Below are 18,235 nucleotides of genomic sequence, written 5' to 3' on the forward strand. Positions count from 1 at the left end.
GCTCTCCACTCTCTCTGGGCCGGTAGCGCCGCTCTGCGCTATGGCTCGTGGTCAGGGGTCGCCTGCTTTGCTGCAGCCCACGTGGTGGTGGGTTCGTGATTTTTTCCTTTTTTTTTTTTCCTGGATTCTGGTTGGGCTATCCCACCCTCGTCGCCACTGTGATGTTCTCGCTTGTAAATAATGGCCCTTCGCTGGTTTTTGGGGTGTAATATATTTATTTAGGCAATACAGATATCAGAGGAGCGCCGGCCGGCGCTTCCAGTTCTCTCGGGGCTTTCGCGCGCACTGGGAGCTGCGCGCGCAGCTTCTAATACGGACGTCGCACGTCATGGCTACGTGACGTGCAACAACTAGACTGCATACGCTACAGCCACGACGAGGATCGGATCCGGAAGGATCGTTCGTGGCACTGGCGGCCCCCTGGCAGGATTTGGCGGCCTCCGGCTCCGGCCCCGGCTGGCAATAGCAGCGTTTTAGTTGCACTTGCCCAGTCAGCCAGCAGTTTGGGTCCCAGGGCCGTCAATCTTAGCACTAGCAATGACGTGACGGCCCTGGGACAGCCCCCGCGCACTGTGCGCAACTGCACCTGCTGCTAAGCTGCGCTGTGACGCGTCACGGTGGTGGTCACGCTCCCGTCGCCAGGGAGAGTGTGTGCGTCGTCATCATCGTGTGAGAATAATAAAGAACGCGCCACCGACGATCAGAGAACACCTCTGTCCGACTCCGGCATCTCGACTCTTCCCCGACCCTATTTGGAACGGTGAGAGTCTCAGCGGACAGCGGACTGCAGGTATAGACACAACATAGATAGATTAATTTCAATCTATTCTGTGAATATTACAGGCACTGTTGTGCAAATGTGCAAGCCTCGAGTGGGAACAGTCACTGAAATGAGCAGCTTCCTTTCGAAAGAACAAAACAGGAAGAGGAGCTTGTGCAATGTCGCATGAGAATGAGGAGCCCAGCGCTCCACACGCAGTCTTTCCTGGTAAAGCAATGGTGCATTTAATTACTGTGAACCGTCACACGTATTATTACGCTGAGATGTCGCTTACACAGACACGCAAAATGAGGTCAGTGACAGTGACTATCAGAAGGTACGGAGACATGTCTCAGTCCAGTTTGCAAAGTGCTGTACTGTGAGATTAAACAACCTCGATAAATCTTTTAGATTATGAAGCAGCTCCTTATATCCTTGCAAGATAGCATACCTCTGGGCACATATTGTGGTGTCATGGCCCACAGTTAAAAAAAATATATATATATATACACAAGATAATCATTTAGCTTACAAAAAGGTTTCAACCTGCATTGCTGCACGTATCATCCCAACTTCAAGTGTAACGTATGCCATAGTGCATAAAACGAATGGAATGGTACTTATTTTAATGTTATACTAAGGCAGTTGTTTTCAAATGATCCCAGACCTCATACTTGTAGATAAAAAAGGCAAACCTGGTAAGTTTTGTAAAAAAAAAAGTCAATTGTATTAAACTTCTTTTAAAACAGATGACTTTTAAAACCATGTTTGGAGATTAAAATTACACTGTGTTAGTAATTCCATTGTGCATCACAACATTAAAATCTTTGTCTTTGCTGACCGGGGGGAAGGGGTGGGACCTCACAACAGGGAACCAAAAGGAACCGCACGCCTGTTAACATGAATCAAATGAAGCTGCAAACTTGCAAGACACGGAAATTACACTTAAAAGGCTCAACTGTAAGAACGAAATAGCTTCCGATGACAAAAGGCCCATTTGTCCTGACAAGTCCAGTATAATTACTTAGAGGAAACTGGTAAGTAGTTGTGGAGTTACAGATAATTGGATTTCGTGGAGTTTTCACAGGTTGGCACCGGCTGGAACAGCTGAGTCTTCAAGGCACTCTGTTGACACGGGGGTGCTGTAGGCTAGTCGTCAAAACCACCTATCACCAACAAAACATTTGTGGAGATGTGGAAAAAAAAAATTCACAGCTGATACAAAAATACAACCTATATTTCCAAACTCACATTCGTTACAGCAGGTAAACAAAATAGAAAAGATTTCCACAAATGTCATCAGGGCCCGCTGCGACTCTCCTTCGCTTTTGGCATTCAGTGTTAGTGACCCCTAGTTCAGATGTGCAAATACTTGAGATTGGATACACTGTATCAAAATTCCAACTTTGCATACTCAGACGTGGAATCAGTTTACTTGCTGGATGCTTTCATCTGGCCACCCTTCACGCACATGGAGAGGCATATCTCTTCCTCCTGACCCAAGTATACTCACTGCCTCCCACTGCATCTCGATTTACCACACAGTTTTTTGTCTCATGGCACGTTAATCTTCTCTGCAGCGCCTATACATTTTGTGGTGATCCAGTGCAGTCAGGAAATGCAATAAGGGATCTGGTCAGATGCAAACATCATCCCGAGCCACTTGTGGCCGTGCACCCTTGGCACTGGTTGCAGCGGGAATTTGGAAGGGTAGGAGCAGCCGCAGGTACTGGTCAATCATCTAATGACTTTTCTGGACGTATTATTAAAACACCTTCCTGAGCTCCGCCCCGTCCTGACCCCCTCTTCCGGGGCCCCCACCTACGCTCCCTGCACAGGGCCACCATGAGCCTAGAGCCGGCCCTGCTCACCACAAGTCTCACACTGAGAACTTTTACGCCCTACCACTTTCAAAAGTTACCAGCCGCCACTGGTAGGACATTTAAATAAAAAAACATTAAAAGCACTTACCTGCAACGCGACATCCTCCTCGATGGTCTTCTCTCTTTGAGACAGGCAAGAAGGCTCCAAACTCCCAATCCGATCCTGGCGCTCATCTCACCCGCATGAGAGCAGCACCAGGATTGGTGGGAGCAGCCTCTATCAGCGTTCAGAAGAGCACTGGAGGCTTTTGCTTTCTCTAACCCAGCTGTCAGTGCGCATGTGTGGCTGCCCGTCGCAAAAAGGCGGCCAAAAAGATATAGCACTTTACCCTGAAAGTGCTCTGCTTTCTCTGCTGCTGCCAGTCAGCAGCAGCCCTGCCCCCGCCCCGGCGCTCCATTCTGAACATGTGAGAAAAAATAAAATGGTAATGAATTAACTTAATCACCATTTTATTGTTCATCTCTAGGAGCATTTCAGTGGGGTGATGCACTTCCGCTCAGAGAAGCTGCCCCTGAATTATTGGTACTCTCCTGTCTTTTGTAGTGGAGCGAGCGGGAGCGCGCCGGGAGAAGCCCGGGACAAGGGCGGGACCGTCTGTGGACGTCCGGGGCCGGAGGAGGCTAGGCCGGGCCCACTCCCTTTCGCCTGCATCGCTCTGATACCAATTGAATCAAGGACCAGGCACAGGTATGCCTTCACCAGCACTATACGAAACTCCATTAAGGGCGGGGGGAGGCAACTCCGGGACCTTGGACAATTATTTCAAATCTGCAAAGGGTGAGGGTGGAAAACAAAGCTCCCTAGAGAGGCGAAGGGTAGAGCGACGCCGCTCCATTGAAACTATGAAAAGCAGACCTCTCAGTGATATAATCCCTTACCCAATTACCCAAGAGGAAGCCACTGATATTGATAGCCAGGACCCCTCAACCCAAGATGGTGTCCCCCTACTATTAAGAGATAACACCACTACTCCCGGCACATTGCCTGAACAGAACATGGAGATAACTCCATCTGTAATACCTACTAACACGACTGTTGATCTGGTTACACAAACTCCTTCCTCAGGCAAAACCGGGAAACCCAAGCCCAAGCAAATTGCTGTGGTGGACTTCCATGGCCCCCCATCAAATAAGCGTAGAAGAAAGACGAGGGGGGGTCAGGGGAAAACCAAAATATCCCATTCAGATTTTGGCAAAAACCATACGTTTTTACCGGCCCCTGATAAGGCTAGAGAGAAAGCACATACCGACACCCTTCCCAAGGACGTAAGCACTGTCGCTTTGGTTACCAATAGTGATTTGGAGGTTAATCCTCCTTCCCAAGCTCCCTCTATTACATCTCCAGGGAGCTTAGAATTCTTACTTCGCTCACTCTTGCTGCCCATTAGTGAAAGCTTAAAAAAAGTTGAGATCAGGCTTACCATCCTAGAGGCAACTCTAACTACCTTGAATATCGCGGTGAGCAAGCAGACCAGAAATTTGGGGCCCACTCCACCTCTTGGTAATCCTCCCAGCAAACAAAATCCTCCCTCCAATATAGGGGATTCACAGGGCCCCATTGCAGGAGCATTGAAGGGCACTGTGACTGCCCTTCCCTTGCAGCCACTTATGGCCATCCCTGTTAGGCCCCCACGGAGCACCCCAAATACCACAAATCCACAAACAATAGACCCTGTCCCTCATAATCTAAAGTCAGGCATAAATTTGGGGTTCCCTTCTACTCCTAGAAATTCTTCTCCCTCCCCACGTTACCCCACCCAAAGAACACGGAGACCAGATCTGCCGCCAGAGGCTAATAGCCTTATGGTGGTTTTAGCGGGTGCACCCATTCTGGAAAGGGGCGAAAACGAAGATTTCCAATCTCTTAAAAAAAAAGTCATTAAATGGCTGAATTGGAACAGACCCCTGCCGTCACATTTTAATAATGAGATTATAATGGTCAGAAGGGTGCCATGGGTGGGGAATACCAGGAAAACAATAATAGGGGACTGCATAATGGTGACCTTCAGGGACCCTGGAACTGTCTTACATATTTGTGCAGGGTCAAATAGATCACTGGACTCTACCATACAGACCCTACCAGTGTCTTTCTTCTTTCCACCCATCCGCATGCATCACGACCCGCCGCAAGGCAATTGGACAAGGGTGGATCACAGGCCAAGACACAAAGAATATGTTCGAGGCACAAACTACCTGTTACCTGAAACACCTTATTGCCATTTTAATCGTTTTAACTGCTTGAGTGGGCTTGATGGGGTGGATTGACTGCTCTCTACCAATCCTATGATTGTGGACAATGCCACTTGTGACACTCCTGAGATACCTGGATTCTCCATTGAAACTGCCCCCGAAGTAACAACTGGTGCAATTTCCCCGTCTTGCATTTCCATCCCGGCAACTCCCGTTATATAACATCTGAGATTAATCTCGTGGAATGTAGCCGGATTAGCAAATAAGCTGGCTGACCAAGACTGGGGAACTTACATTGAGACTGGGGACGTCTGTATGTTCCAGGAAACTTGGGCAAGGGAAGAATATGTGCAGCAAGGCTATCACTCATTTCACATCCCGGCCAGATGGGAGGGCAAAGGACGCCCCTCTGGTGGGCTCGTAACCTGGGTGGCGTCCCATCTAGGCTGTGAGGCAACAAGGTTACCAACCCCCTCTGATGATATCCTTGTGGTCCTATTGACATGGCCAAATCAAGCGAAACTCGCGCTAATAAACATCTATGCTAGGCCAGTTGGAATTGCTAGGGAATCACCCACTATAGGCGAACTTTCAGAGTATTTGTCCGAAATGCCGGGAGATCTACCTTATGTAGTGGGAGGGGATCTAAACTCCCACTTCGAGCTGCTCTCAGGCCTTTTAGAGGGTTTTCCGACAGAAGAAGAGGCCAGGTGGTCAGTGCCCCCGGTAGATGCTCCCCCTCCGAAGGCATGGACTCCTGTAGCACTCCAGATCACAGCTCTTGCCCTAAAGTTTGGAATTAGAGCCTGCAACGGGCGTGTTAGATCTGACATACCAAGCAGAACCACATATAACAGAGTGGGAAGAGAATCTCGGCTGGATTTTGTCCTGGTACAGATAGCGAACTGGCCAGCTATTCGGGACTTCAGGGTAATGGAAAGACTCGATAGTGATCACAATGCCCTTGAACTAGATCTCTCCCATCCCGGCCGCCAAACATGTATACCGTCTGGGGAGGGGAGTAAACCTGAACTTCTGCTGGAAAACAACAGCAGAAGAATCAGGTGGGAACAACTGGTAGCAAGTGATGGGAAACTCCCCAGGCTCTATGCAGGACTCATTCCCTCTTTAGAAATCGTGGGGGATTTAGCCACCGGGGTGGCCAACAAAGATTCACAGGCCAAATTATTTCAGGCCCACGAGGGCCTTATAAAGGCCGCTGCCCCCATCCTCTTTAATGATGTAAAGAATCCAAGGAGGAGACAGCCACAAAAATCCTCATGGTATAATATGGCCTGTAGAAGGGCAAAGGGGGAACTCCTTAGATCCATTAAGGAGGGTCTAGGTGGAGAGCAGATGAAAGAAAGGAGATGGGCATACAAAAAACTAATAGCCCACGCTAAAAAAGAATGGGAGGAGAACCAATGGGAGGAGCTTAATAAGTCCTTAGCCTCAAAGGACCATCGGATGTTCTGGAGACTCGTAAATGGGGGGTCGGGGAATCTCCATTCTGCAATCCAGCCAAACATAGCACCAGCGGCCTGGCAGGCACATTTTCAATCCCTTTATAGTTCCGAGACGGGAGAATCTACCAACGACCTCAGAGTTGGCTGGCCTGACTATGAGGGGGATCTAATAAGAGTGGACGAGGTTAAGTCTGCTATTGCAGGACTTACTTCGGGAAAGGCGCCAGGATTGGACGGCCTACCCGGGGATTTGTTCAAGCAGGAGCCCAACATCTGGGCCCCCTACTTGGTTACTCTTTTTAATGGAGTTCTCAGTGGGATGGACATCCCCAGTACTTGGTTGGGGGCGGAGGTGGTCCCTATATTCAAAAAGGGCTCGCCTCTCCTTCCAGCCAACTACAGACCAATTAGTCTGATCGACGTGTCGCAGAAGTTGTTTGGGAGGGTACTGCTGAATCGCCTTCAAGACTGGGCAGAAGAGATGGGGGTTCTTAGTCCGTACCAGGCGGGCTTTAGAAAGGGAGTCTCCACAGTGGACCAGGTCTTTAGATTAAACATTATCTACTGGAGGGCGGCGATATTCGAGGGCGGCAGCCTATACACTATTTTTGTGGATCTGCGTGCCGCCTTCGACCTAGTGCCCAGAGGGAAACTTTGGAGTGTTTTGGGTGAGATGGGCGTCCCACCGGACATCCTGATAATCCTCCAGAGACTACACCATAATAACTATGCTCGAGTGAGGTGTGGGAGGTCCGGGGCACTAACGGACAGATTCCCCGTTGACCGAGGGGTTAGGCAGGGTTGCGTGCTGGCACCGACCCTGTTTTGCCTCTTTGTCAACGGGGTAATCGCCCATTTAAATGCCATTGAATACACTGACGCCCCCAAACTGAACGGCAGCAGGGTGCCTGCAATCATGTTTGCGGATGACACCCTGCTGCTGTCCAAAACTCCTATGGGGATACAGAGGGTCTTAGACTCATTTGTGTCCTTCTGCACTAACAGGGGTTTAGAAATCAACGCAACCAAAACTAAGTTTATGGTCCTGAACCCAAGGCAAAAATTGCGGCCGAATCCGTTACTGGGAGCCTCACGGCTTGAGAGAGTTTCCACCTTTGAATATCTTGGTGTAACTCTCAATGAATCTATGACTTGGGAACCACACCAGAATAGGGCCAATCTTAAACTGGTACAGACCACAGGGGGCATCACCAGGATGATGAATGGCCCCACATACCGTCCGTTGGGGCCGCTCATCCAGATTTATAAGGTACAGGCGAGGGGTGCTACTATGTATGGTGCGGAATTGTGGGGACACATACCCTGCCGCAGCTTGGCAACAACCGAGAATAATTTTATTAGGCAGATAGTCGCACTCCCGCCTAGCACCCCCCTCCTCCCCCTGAGGCTGGATCTGGGTCTACGACCAATAGTGGGCGAGCTAGGGTTGAGACCCATAGCCTTCTGGCGAAGGCTATGGAGTAGTGAAGAACTTCTCACCTACAGGGCAGAATTGATGGAGCTTTTATCCCACCCGAAAGCACTATCGATCCCCTGAATAAAATATATCCATAAATCCTGTATGACCCTAGGGTTCCCTGACCTCTGGTCCAATTCCGCCGATGCTTCATTAAAAATCTCTAAGAGAGCTCTGGCCGCTGCTTACCATGAACAAAAATTAGTCATGGCCCTGGATAGCCAGGGTGAAGGGTCACTTACCTCGGCATTTGTGCAAAGTAAAGACTCGTAAAGGTTGGAGAGGGTCCTTGATGATATTTCCCCCGTGCTGGCCAGGAAGCTGTTTCTCCAATGGAGATATGGTACACTGCCCTTACGATCTTTTACCAGCTCCTGGTCAGCACCCCCTTCCACAAAACAGTGCCCGGCCTGTGCAGGTGCGGATTAAACCGATTTACATGTGGTTATGTTTTGCCCAGTATATAAGGCAGCGAGGAAGTATTGGCTCCTACCGTTGATCAGAAATCTGGGTTGTAGGGAGTACTCTCGAATGTACAGAATTTTAAAAACGGACGTTTCAACCCTAACTGTGTTTGCAATAACAAAATTTCTCATCAATGTGTGGCACACTCGCACCCGTATTCTGAAGACCCAGGCTCCCTCCTAATGTAAAGGCCCATAGTTATAAATGGAAATTTTATTAGTATTCAATTTTAAGGTTTTACATTGAATAAGTATGTACTGACTGATTATGTATGAAGATTTTATTGTGATTTGTGTATGTTTTATTGTATATCTTTGATGGCCAGTGGCCGAAATAAAGATTTGACACACTTTTGTAGTTTTATACAGCACAAACTGGACCCGAGGGAATTGGAGTTCTTTACCCGAGCACCAGTTACAGTATATGAGGTCACATTTATGTTTTCATAGGCACGGGAGATTAAGTGATCTGTCTGCAATCACAGGGGTTTGAGCATCCCTGCCAAGACTCAAACCCAGTTCCCCAGTTGTAAAGTGGCAGCTCTGGTTGTAAAGCCACATCCCCTCCCCTTGGTGGTAACCTAAGTCAGTGCTGCCAGTGCCAGACCAACACACTGAACAAGATATAACCCACAGGAAAAAACTCACAACGCCGTAGTAAGCAGGACCTGCACACATACGGATAAACATAGAATGTTTTCCCCCAGCATAGGAACACAAGCGCTCACAAAGGTGCAAGTTGCTGCAGCAAGACGTGAAACTCAAACGAAGGAAATGATCTGAAACTCTATGAAAACAAAAGAACACAGCATAACATTCCATTCACTTTAAAAGGCTAGGTAACCATACATAACAAACAAACCTACTAAACATGATGCCAACAATACTACAAACTATAAGCAAAAAATGCCTTGATGCAAACTGTGGACAGCTACACATGGACTGACAGGACTTTAGGGAAAAGAACAAAAATGTAGACATTAGTAGTATCTGTCAAGGTTTACACAGGAGCTAATGTGTCAACTTAAAAGGAAGGCAAGGTCTTCAAACAGATAATGTACCTTAGTTGGAAGTGGGCTGCCAAAGATGTTGTGGCCTGGATTATAATTATTGGAAATCAGAAACACAACTAACTTAATCAAACATAACTACAAGCACTGCTTAATTTGCAATATATATATAATTATATCGCTGTAACTGCCATTACCAGCACAACAACTAACCATCACACGCCTACAAGTGTGACAATTCAGACTATTCCAGGCCCCCAAAGGTATTAGAATGGCATGGGTGAAAGGCATTAGACACTTTTAATATGTATCAAATTTATAAACAACTTTTGTTAGATTTCATCCCAAAAGAAGGCAAACAGCCCCACCATGTGGTATAGAACAGTTTGGAACGGCTTTTCGATCTTCGGTTCAACATCACAATAGAATCAGATGCCAACCACTAGGGCAAGGTAGCTAATTAAGAGTCATTCAATCAGTCAGTCAAACAGCTTTATTCGATTTTGATTCATAAAAGCACAATGTTAAAAACAGTTAAAAAATTAAGATTTTTTCAAAATTCTATTACAAAATACAGGTTAATGAGCAATGCAATCCATATATTCATAAATTGTGATACATAATAAGAGTCATGCATTTCGACCAAAGGTCGATGGTCTCAGCAAGAGTTGACCCTCAACATCAGCTGTCCAGTCGTGCATCCAGGATTATTTGCAATACACAGTATAGCAAAAAAAAAAAGGTGTGAATTGTTTTATCCTCTTGAAGATGGACAATATATCTGTGGTATAGTATGTCAACAAGCTGTAAAATACCTGATCAAAGACTCTAACCGAAATTGCTAAGGACTTTGCTTCTGGCACACTTCAAAAACATCCTCAATATCGACAATTTAAAAATACATTAAAATAAATACATAGTTAAAAAGGTCCTACAAGAATCTAAAAAATTGTGACTGTCCTACACACCAAGGGGGTTTAATCACAGCTGTTTCTCAGCCTAAAAGCAGCTTTTAAAAAGCTAAGAATGTTATCCCCTGAAAGCATTTGCAATTATTAGTGCGGGGGTGAACCTGTGTAAAATTAGCCCTTTTTAATACTGGAGGAATGTATTAGTTCCGGGTTCTTTGTAAAAGCTACAAAACATAATAAATGGTAGCGTAAGATTGGCACCCCTATTCCCCCCACGTTGGTAGACTAATAAAACAGGCAATAGATCCAGCTTGAACCTAGTAAGTAAAAAGCTGTCATACCTACTTTTAACACACAAAAGGTAAGGCTCAGAAGAGGCCACGGTTTTCAGGAGGACATATCGACAAATGCTAGACTTCATTAAAACATCCCCATTCTTATCCAACCACCTCCTTAGAAAAACGTTTCTTACACCCATTTGTGGTCCTGCTTACAGATACTGTCCCGATGTCCTAAGTAAATCTCCGCTCCCTAAGTAAAAAAAACAATCCCTGATATAGTTAAATCAGGTAATGTAAAGGAAATGATCCAAGGCCAGGCAATCCATAATAATTTCTCTGTTCAGTTGGATCCCAGACCTGGTCCAGATATTTATCCAAAAGGAGAGTGGCCGAAAGGCGGTGATATCAGTTAGGTAAGCCACTCCCAATTCTTAATATGTTGAGAAAGTTGGGCTACCTTGCAGGACACAGAAAACGTCTCAGAAAAGCGTTTTTGAAAATGTGCAGCTCCTTCTGATTAGTGTATCCCCAGATTTCAATCCCGTAAACTTCTTTAGAGGTGCACTTAGCCCTATAAATCTGTAAAAGGGCACCAGTGGGCCTACTGCCTCACCGTGTGGCAACGTTAAATACGGCGGCATTTGCCCGGACAAGGTCCTATTTTTTCCTGTTAACTAGGGAACGCCAACTCAGTGAGGTTTCGAACAACAAACCCAGATAAGAAAACTCCCTGGTGTTTGGCACCGGGGAAGACTCAAATTTAAAAGTAATTGATTTGGTGGTTCAGGGGCCAACACCACTGCGAAAGATTTTATATTGTTCACCAATAAATCCAACTCCTCCATAAAATAAACGAATGAGTTCAATAGGGTCTGCATGGCTCTGGCGATTCTGCCCATATGCACTGCATCGTCTGCGTATAATAAACCCGGCAGGCGCTGGGCCCCACCTGTGGACAGTCTACTTTGAAATCAGATAGGATCCGCTTCATTTTATTAATTTATACATTAAAACGAAATGGGCCAGGATACAACCTTGCCGCTCCACTATTTGAATTTTTTTAAATGGCCGGTTACTTTTAAATCTTTTGAATAGCGTACCGCTGCCACCGTGCCCCTATGTAGGTCCCTCAAAAAAGAAACAATGTCCCAATCTGCCCCCATGAATGACATAATCTGCCAGAGTTTGTACCTATTTACTGAGTCAAACGGGAATGAGAGGTCAATAAATGCCAGATGTATAAAGCCGGACCGTGCAACAGTGTATTTACTTAATACTAGATAAAGTTCAAGCACTGATCCACAGTTGACTTCCCGGACTGAAAGCCATACTGTGCTTATGACAAAACGTTGTTAGTCTCTGCTCAATCAGAGAGCCTGTTCAAGAGAATGTGTCCCACCACCTTAACCACCAAGTCAAGCAGTGAAATAGGCTTGTAGCAATAGGTGCTATCCCTGTCACCCTTTTAAACAAGCATTTACAATGCAACGGTCTCGGCATTGCAAAAGTTAGAGCTATTAGCATTGTACATGACATGATTAATTTAACACGTGATTGTCGAAACATTTTTAGGCAATGAGCTGTCCTTAGCCCCAGGTGTATGGTATGTGGGAGAATGCACTGAACTGCCCGCAACACATATCATTTGTTTGTTTTTGTATTTTGTTCCTCGTGTATCACTATTGGTCCTTTTGTGAAGCGCTCTGACACCTTCGGGTAAAGTCCGCTCTATATAAAATTGCATAAATAAATAAATAACGAAGATGGAAATCTACGCACCCACCGGAAGTCAGGCAATGTCGCCTGTGACGGGGGCGGGGCCGCGTCAGGACCGGAAGAGGAGGCATGCGTATCGCGGCCCGGGGCTCCTGTGAGCAGTGAAAAGCCCCGGGCCCGCCAGCAGGAGGTTAGGCGACTGTTGCGGGGCTCCCTTGACCAAGAGGGAGCCCCGTGAAAGGAGCTGGCAAGAGCTGCAGCGGCGGAGTCCCCCGAGATTGCCCCGGTAAGTTAGAAAGAGCTGGGGGGGGGGGGGCTTGGTAACCTTCTATGTGTGTCTGTGTGCGGGGGGGGCGAGGGGGGCAGCACTCGTGTGTCTGTGTGCGTGCGTGTGTGTATGTGTGTGGGGGAGGCTGTATGTGCATGCATGGGCGCTTGTGTGTGTGTCTGAGAGAATGCAGCGAGCGTTCGCGTGCGCGTGCTCGTTTGAAATCGCCTCCAAGGCGATGCGCGCGGCCAGGAGTGTCTCCTGGAAAGGAGACACGGCCACAATAAGTTCTCGGCGGACACGCGCGTTCAGCCGAGACCTAAAAAACGGTACAATAATTGACTTTGCCCATGACCTTGAAGTAGAGTCTGATTTTACCATATAATGCCCCTGTCCCATTCTGTCCACACCTGGAACCTCGGAGTCGCAAAGACCCAGCCAAGCCATAGACAAGGTTATGCTACATTGTTCACACTGCCCAAAGTATCTGCCCTTTTTTAACCTCAGATGAGTCTCCCGTGAGGTCAATAACCTCAGGGCACTGCTTTACTGATAAACCAGTCCCCTGTGCTCACATCTTACTGTAAATTGAGACCATGAAGGGATAAACAAGATGCATTTGCCACCCAGAATAAAAAGATGAGCTAAGAGTAGTGGTGGGGGCCAACCACAACTTCGCACCTGATGTTTTTCTAGCTTTTGAAACTAAGACAACTACAGGGCTCAAAATAACCCATTACCTTAGATAAATCTTTGTACCTTTTGGAACTTCTGCTTTCTTGTAGTCCAAGAAGCGAAGTAAATTGTTTTTGATAAATTGTCCCGCTTTTAGGTTCTGCGGTCAAACGCCTGCTAATGTTTTGATTCTGGGGTCACCAGTTCCTCATTTCAACTATATAAAAGGTCTGTCCACTGACCAGCCTCCACTGCAGTGTTGATAGGAGAGGTCAGGACGAGGACCCAAATCTCCACATCCTGTACATAAAGGTCGGGAGAAATCCCGTTGGGACCCGGGGCCTTGTTCTTAGATAACCCCAACATGCGTTTCCTTACCTCCTTCTGTACTGCGCTGAGTGAAGTTGTTGGAGACTGCGCACTATTCTCTGGTGGCTTCCTAGTGTTGGGCTGATTTCTCATGTGACAACAAGCGCAGTGTGGGGCACATCGGCGGCCATATTTCAGTGTACATGTGGGCGAATAAATCTACTGTGATACGCACACACATGGAAGGATGTCATAGACATATAACCTTTCAGCTGTCATCCAATACATATCAGGAATGGGTGTCACAAAGCTTAAATTGTTTCATGCTTCAACTGTGATACATACGCATAACAGGAAAGTGTGTCACAAAACTTAAGTGCAACATCTGTGATACGCACAAATGGTTATGGTGTACCTTTGATGTTTTAATTGAAATCTTTTACTACAGTCGCAGAAATAGTGTTTTATTGTAGAATCAGACTCCTATGCTGTCATATACAATATTTTGTTATTTTTGTTATTCTTCAAGTTTCTACCAACTCAAATTGACGTTTGTACTTAATCACCCAAATATAAACTACAAGGTTATACATGGTTATCAGTGTATTTTTGCATGAATATACGTCTCACAATTTTCTTATGATCTTGTTAACAGATTTGTTGCTTTTTATTGGAAATCAATATGCAAAGTACTAATACTCCATCTCCTTTTCTCCAGCCACCAGGTGAACCACCGATTCCTTGGAGTAATTGGTACTGGGCATTTAATAAATATCTAGGGGCGATTGGGGGCAGCAGGAATTGTCCTGAAAGGAAAGTATTTCTGTTAGAACATAATCTGGGTTTTTAGGGTCAATCCATATATGAACATTTACCACCTTAAGAGTTAATTGAAGAAGAGGAGGATATTGACGAATATCAATTGGCTGTGTGCAAGCTTGAGAAACAATTTAATGTGCAACCAAGTTTAATAGTAAACAGGCACAATTTACTAGGGAGCAAGGTCAAGATGAGTCAATAGATTGTTATGTATCAGTCCTACGCATACTAATTTCACCTCACAACTCATCAGGGATCAAATAGTTGTATGTTGTTGGGTGAAAAATCCCATACTTATGGAAACCATAGATACAGTAAAGAGTATAGAATTGTCCAATAATTCCTGTAAGGGACTAACAGGAAAGGAACATAACCGGGGGGCATTGGTTAAATAAATGGGTGATTCAAAACAAAAGGGGCAGTTCAACAAAGTTACAAAACGGAAAGAAGTAAAAGAGGGATTTTTCAGTCAAAATACATTTTTTTAGATGTGGATATACCAGTCATTTGCCTAACGGTCGCCCATGCCCTTTGAAAAATGATAAATTCGGAGCATGTGGGAAGTTAGGTTATTTTGCCAAGGTGTGCCAGTCTCAAAAGGGTACGGTGAACTCAGTGCCTGATAGACCAACAAGTGACGGGTCTGAAGATGAATTATGTAGAGCAAAGATGTGATACTAGTTGCTCAGGGCAGTGGGGAAAACTGTGTTGACCACTATTAAAACATCGTAGTTGATGACAAGGTGTTGAGCCTATTGTTTGTTTCAGGAGCAAGAATAACAATGATTACCGATGAATTATGGTACCAAACTTGGGATGGTGAGAAGAAGCTCTTCCCACCAGACAGAATCCCGGTTATGCATGATGGAAGGAAAATTGAACTTACAGGATATTTCAAATGTCAAATGAAATTCAAGGACAGAGTGGTTATTGTTAAGGTAAATGTATCCAAAAAGGTGTTGAACATATTTGGGTGGTATCACCAAAGCTTATTTGGAATGACTTTGATGCCAAGAAGGAATGTTAAAGTGTCTTTGGGCACGGATAGTGTCTTCAGTGAACAGGGTCAGCATCCTAGCAATAATTGGACTGAAGAATAAAAGGTGGTTTTCAGTGATAAGCTGGGTAGGATCAGAGGGTTTAAACACAAAATTAAAGTACCGGCTGCTGTTTCACCCGTTAAACACAAGCTAAGAAATGTGCTGTTTGGTGTCTGACAAGACTTAGTTGAGATTCTTATGAAAATGCGTGAAGATATGGCTATTCAACCAATATTATTCATCGCTATTGTTGTCTCCCTTAGTGATTGCAAGGGGAAAAAAGGTCAACTAGGAATGTGCATTGATTTGAGGAGCCAGAATAGGGTGATATGGGTGTGCTCTCACCCTCATCCTTGCATAGATGACATTATTACTACATTTTCTGGTGCGAAAGTGTTTAGTAAAATCCACTTGGGATCTGCCTATCATTAAGTAGAATTAGACGAATCTTCCAAACACCTGACAGCTTTTGTATCTCCAGTTGGTGTATTCCAATTCAGAAGGATGCCTTTTGGTTTGGCATCAGCTGCTTCAGTGATTCAATGTGTATTAGAGGATGTATTAAACAACATCAAGGGAGTGGTAACGTTCCAGGAAGACATCTTAGTAGCAAGGGAAGATGTTCAAAGTCATATCAGAATTATGCACATGGTTCTGAATAGGTTGAGCAATTTTGGTATCGTAGCAAATGTGAATTTGCACACAACAGCATTGAATGTTTAGGACATGTAATTTCCAAGAAAGGTATTGAACCAGACTAGGTTTGGCAGAAGCCATTACAAAAGTACCCAGTCCAGAAAACAAAGAGCAAGCGGCGTCTTTCTTAGGAGTCTGTGAGTTTTACACCAAGTTCATACAAAAAACATGTGGCCAAAACTGTACATTTAAGAGTACTACTCAAGAAAAAAAAGTGTTTTGAGTGATGAATGCCAAAAAGAATTATCAGCTGTGAAACTTTACATAGTATCTGCTGAAGTACTTGCATCATTTGATCCTTCCAAAGAGTGTATCATCACAGTGGACGTAAGTAATGATGGTTTGGGTGCCACTCTAGTTCAAAAAAATAAAATGGAAACAAATCAACAGTAGCTTTTGCATCCAAGTCACAGAAAGAAAATAAAGAAATCTCTGTTATAGAGAAAGAACTGTTGGCCGATTGTTGGACGATAGAACGATGTAAGTGTTTTATATGGGGGAGAAAATGTACTCTCAAAACTGATCACAAGCCATTGATAAACATACTTGGAGGTTCAGTGATCAAGGATCACAAGCGTAGGTTAGCCAAATAGAGTTCTAAACTGTTACAATATAATTTAAATATTGATTGTATTCCAGGTAGTAAAAACACAAGAGCTGACTATCTATTACAAACCCTGGGCTCCACTTAGAATCAGTCTATGAATTGGGAGGCGGAGGATAAAGAATGCTTGATAGCCTTGGTTGATAAGTGTCAGGGAAATGTATTTACTGAAGGTGAATGGATAAGTGAAATGTTGGGTAAGGACGATTTGGAGAAGGTCAAGAAGTATGTCACAGAGGGATGGCCTAAGGAAAGAGCGATACTAGTGACCATTCAGTTTCATTTCAAAGAAGCAGATGAATTGTTAATTGAGAGAAATGGGATATTGATGTGAGGCGACAAATTCATCCCTCTCAGTGGTTTGAGGGCAAGATAATTTCATATGGACTTAAAGGACATTTGGGTCAAACCAATACTAACCGGAAAATTAGAGACAGTTATTAGTGGCTGAGTATGGACACAGAGACCATTGCAAGAGTCAGAGTTTGGTTTATATGTGCCAATAGTGACACAGGAATGAAGATCGAGTGTATACCATTGCAGCCTTGTGTTCTACCTAAAGGGCCATGGGTGAAATTGGACATAGATTTCACTGGTCCATTCAACATTTTACCACGGATGTGCCAATATTCTCTGATGGTGGTATACTACTACAGCAAGTGGTGGGAGGTAGATTTTATGGAAGAGCCCAACACTGCCATAGTCATAAAAATGTTGAAAAATGTGTTTTGAAAGAAGGGGTTCCAAAAGAAATTCTATCTGACAATGGTGTGCAATTTATTTCAAAAGAGCTGAGGGATTTTCTGTAAGGCAATGCAAAATGAATTGTTTATTGATGGAATGCATTCAATGGGCTGTCCAAAACAAATATAAGTTGGTTGAACCTGTAGAAAGTATGTTGTGGTCCCAACATACCTGCCGTAATAGGGCTACTGGGTTATTGCCTTTCGAAATAATGAGGGGAAGTGTGCCCATGTTGAAATTGTGTCCTGGGTGATCGAGAAGTTTTTAGAGAAAATCTGATTCTGTGCTTTCTATAGATAAGCGGCCCAGAGTTGAAAATTCTCAAGAGAAATTTAAAAGTGGCTATGACACTAGACGCAAAGTCAAAGAGGTCAGGTATGAGATTAAGATGGGAGATTGGGTGCGTGTGAAGGATTCCACACGTGGCCAAAGAGAAACCAAGGTTCAGGTCACATGCGAGAGCAAATGCAGCATCTAAGAATGTGGTGAAGGACTCAGCTTTTGGTAATTGAAGTGATAGACCTGTTATTAAGTCTATGCATCCAACACCCAAGTCAGACTCTTGTGGGAAAACGATTTCATGTCTACTGCGTAAACTTAAATGTGTGGCCTCAAAAGCTAGGAGATAGCGTAATGTGTGGGTATTAAATAAACCTAGGGGATCATTATCAGTTATGTAATGCTTTGACATATATATGTTTTAATTGTTGTATTCTTTGGAGAAAATCTCCCCCAAAAAGAATATCTTTATTTCTAAACATTTTTGAAGTTATGCTTGTAGCAAATTTATGTATCATTAATGATATTTAAGAATGTGTTCATATTTCATGCAATGATCAAATATCCCTCCCCCTGATGTCGCATCGTGCTTGAGCCCGCCCACTTGCTTCATTGGGACCTGGAGTGCGCGACGAGAGGAGAG

This window comes from Lissotriton helveticus, chromosome 12 (assembly GCF_964261635.1).
Source record: "Lissotriton helveticus chromosome 12, aLisHel1.1, whole genome shotgun sequence".
Lineage (NCBI taxonomy): Eukaryota > Metazoa > Chordata > Amphibia > Caudata > Salamandridae > Lissotriton > Lissotriton helveticus.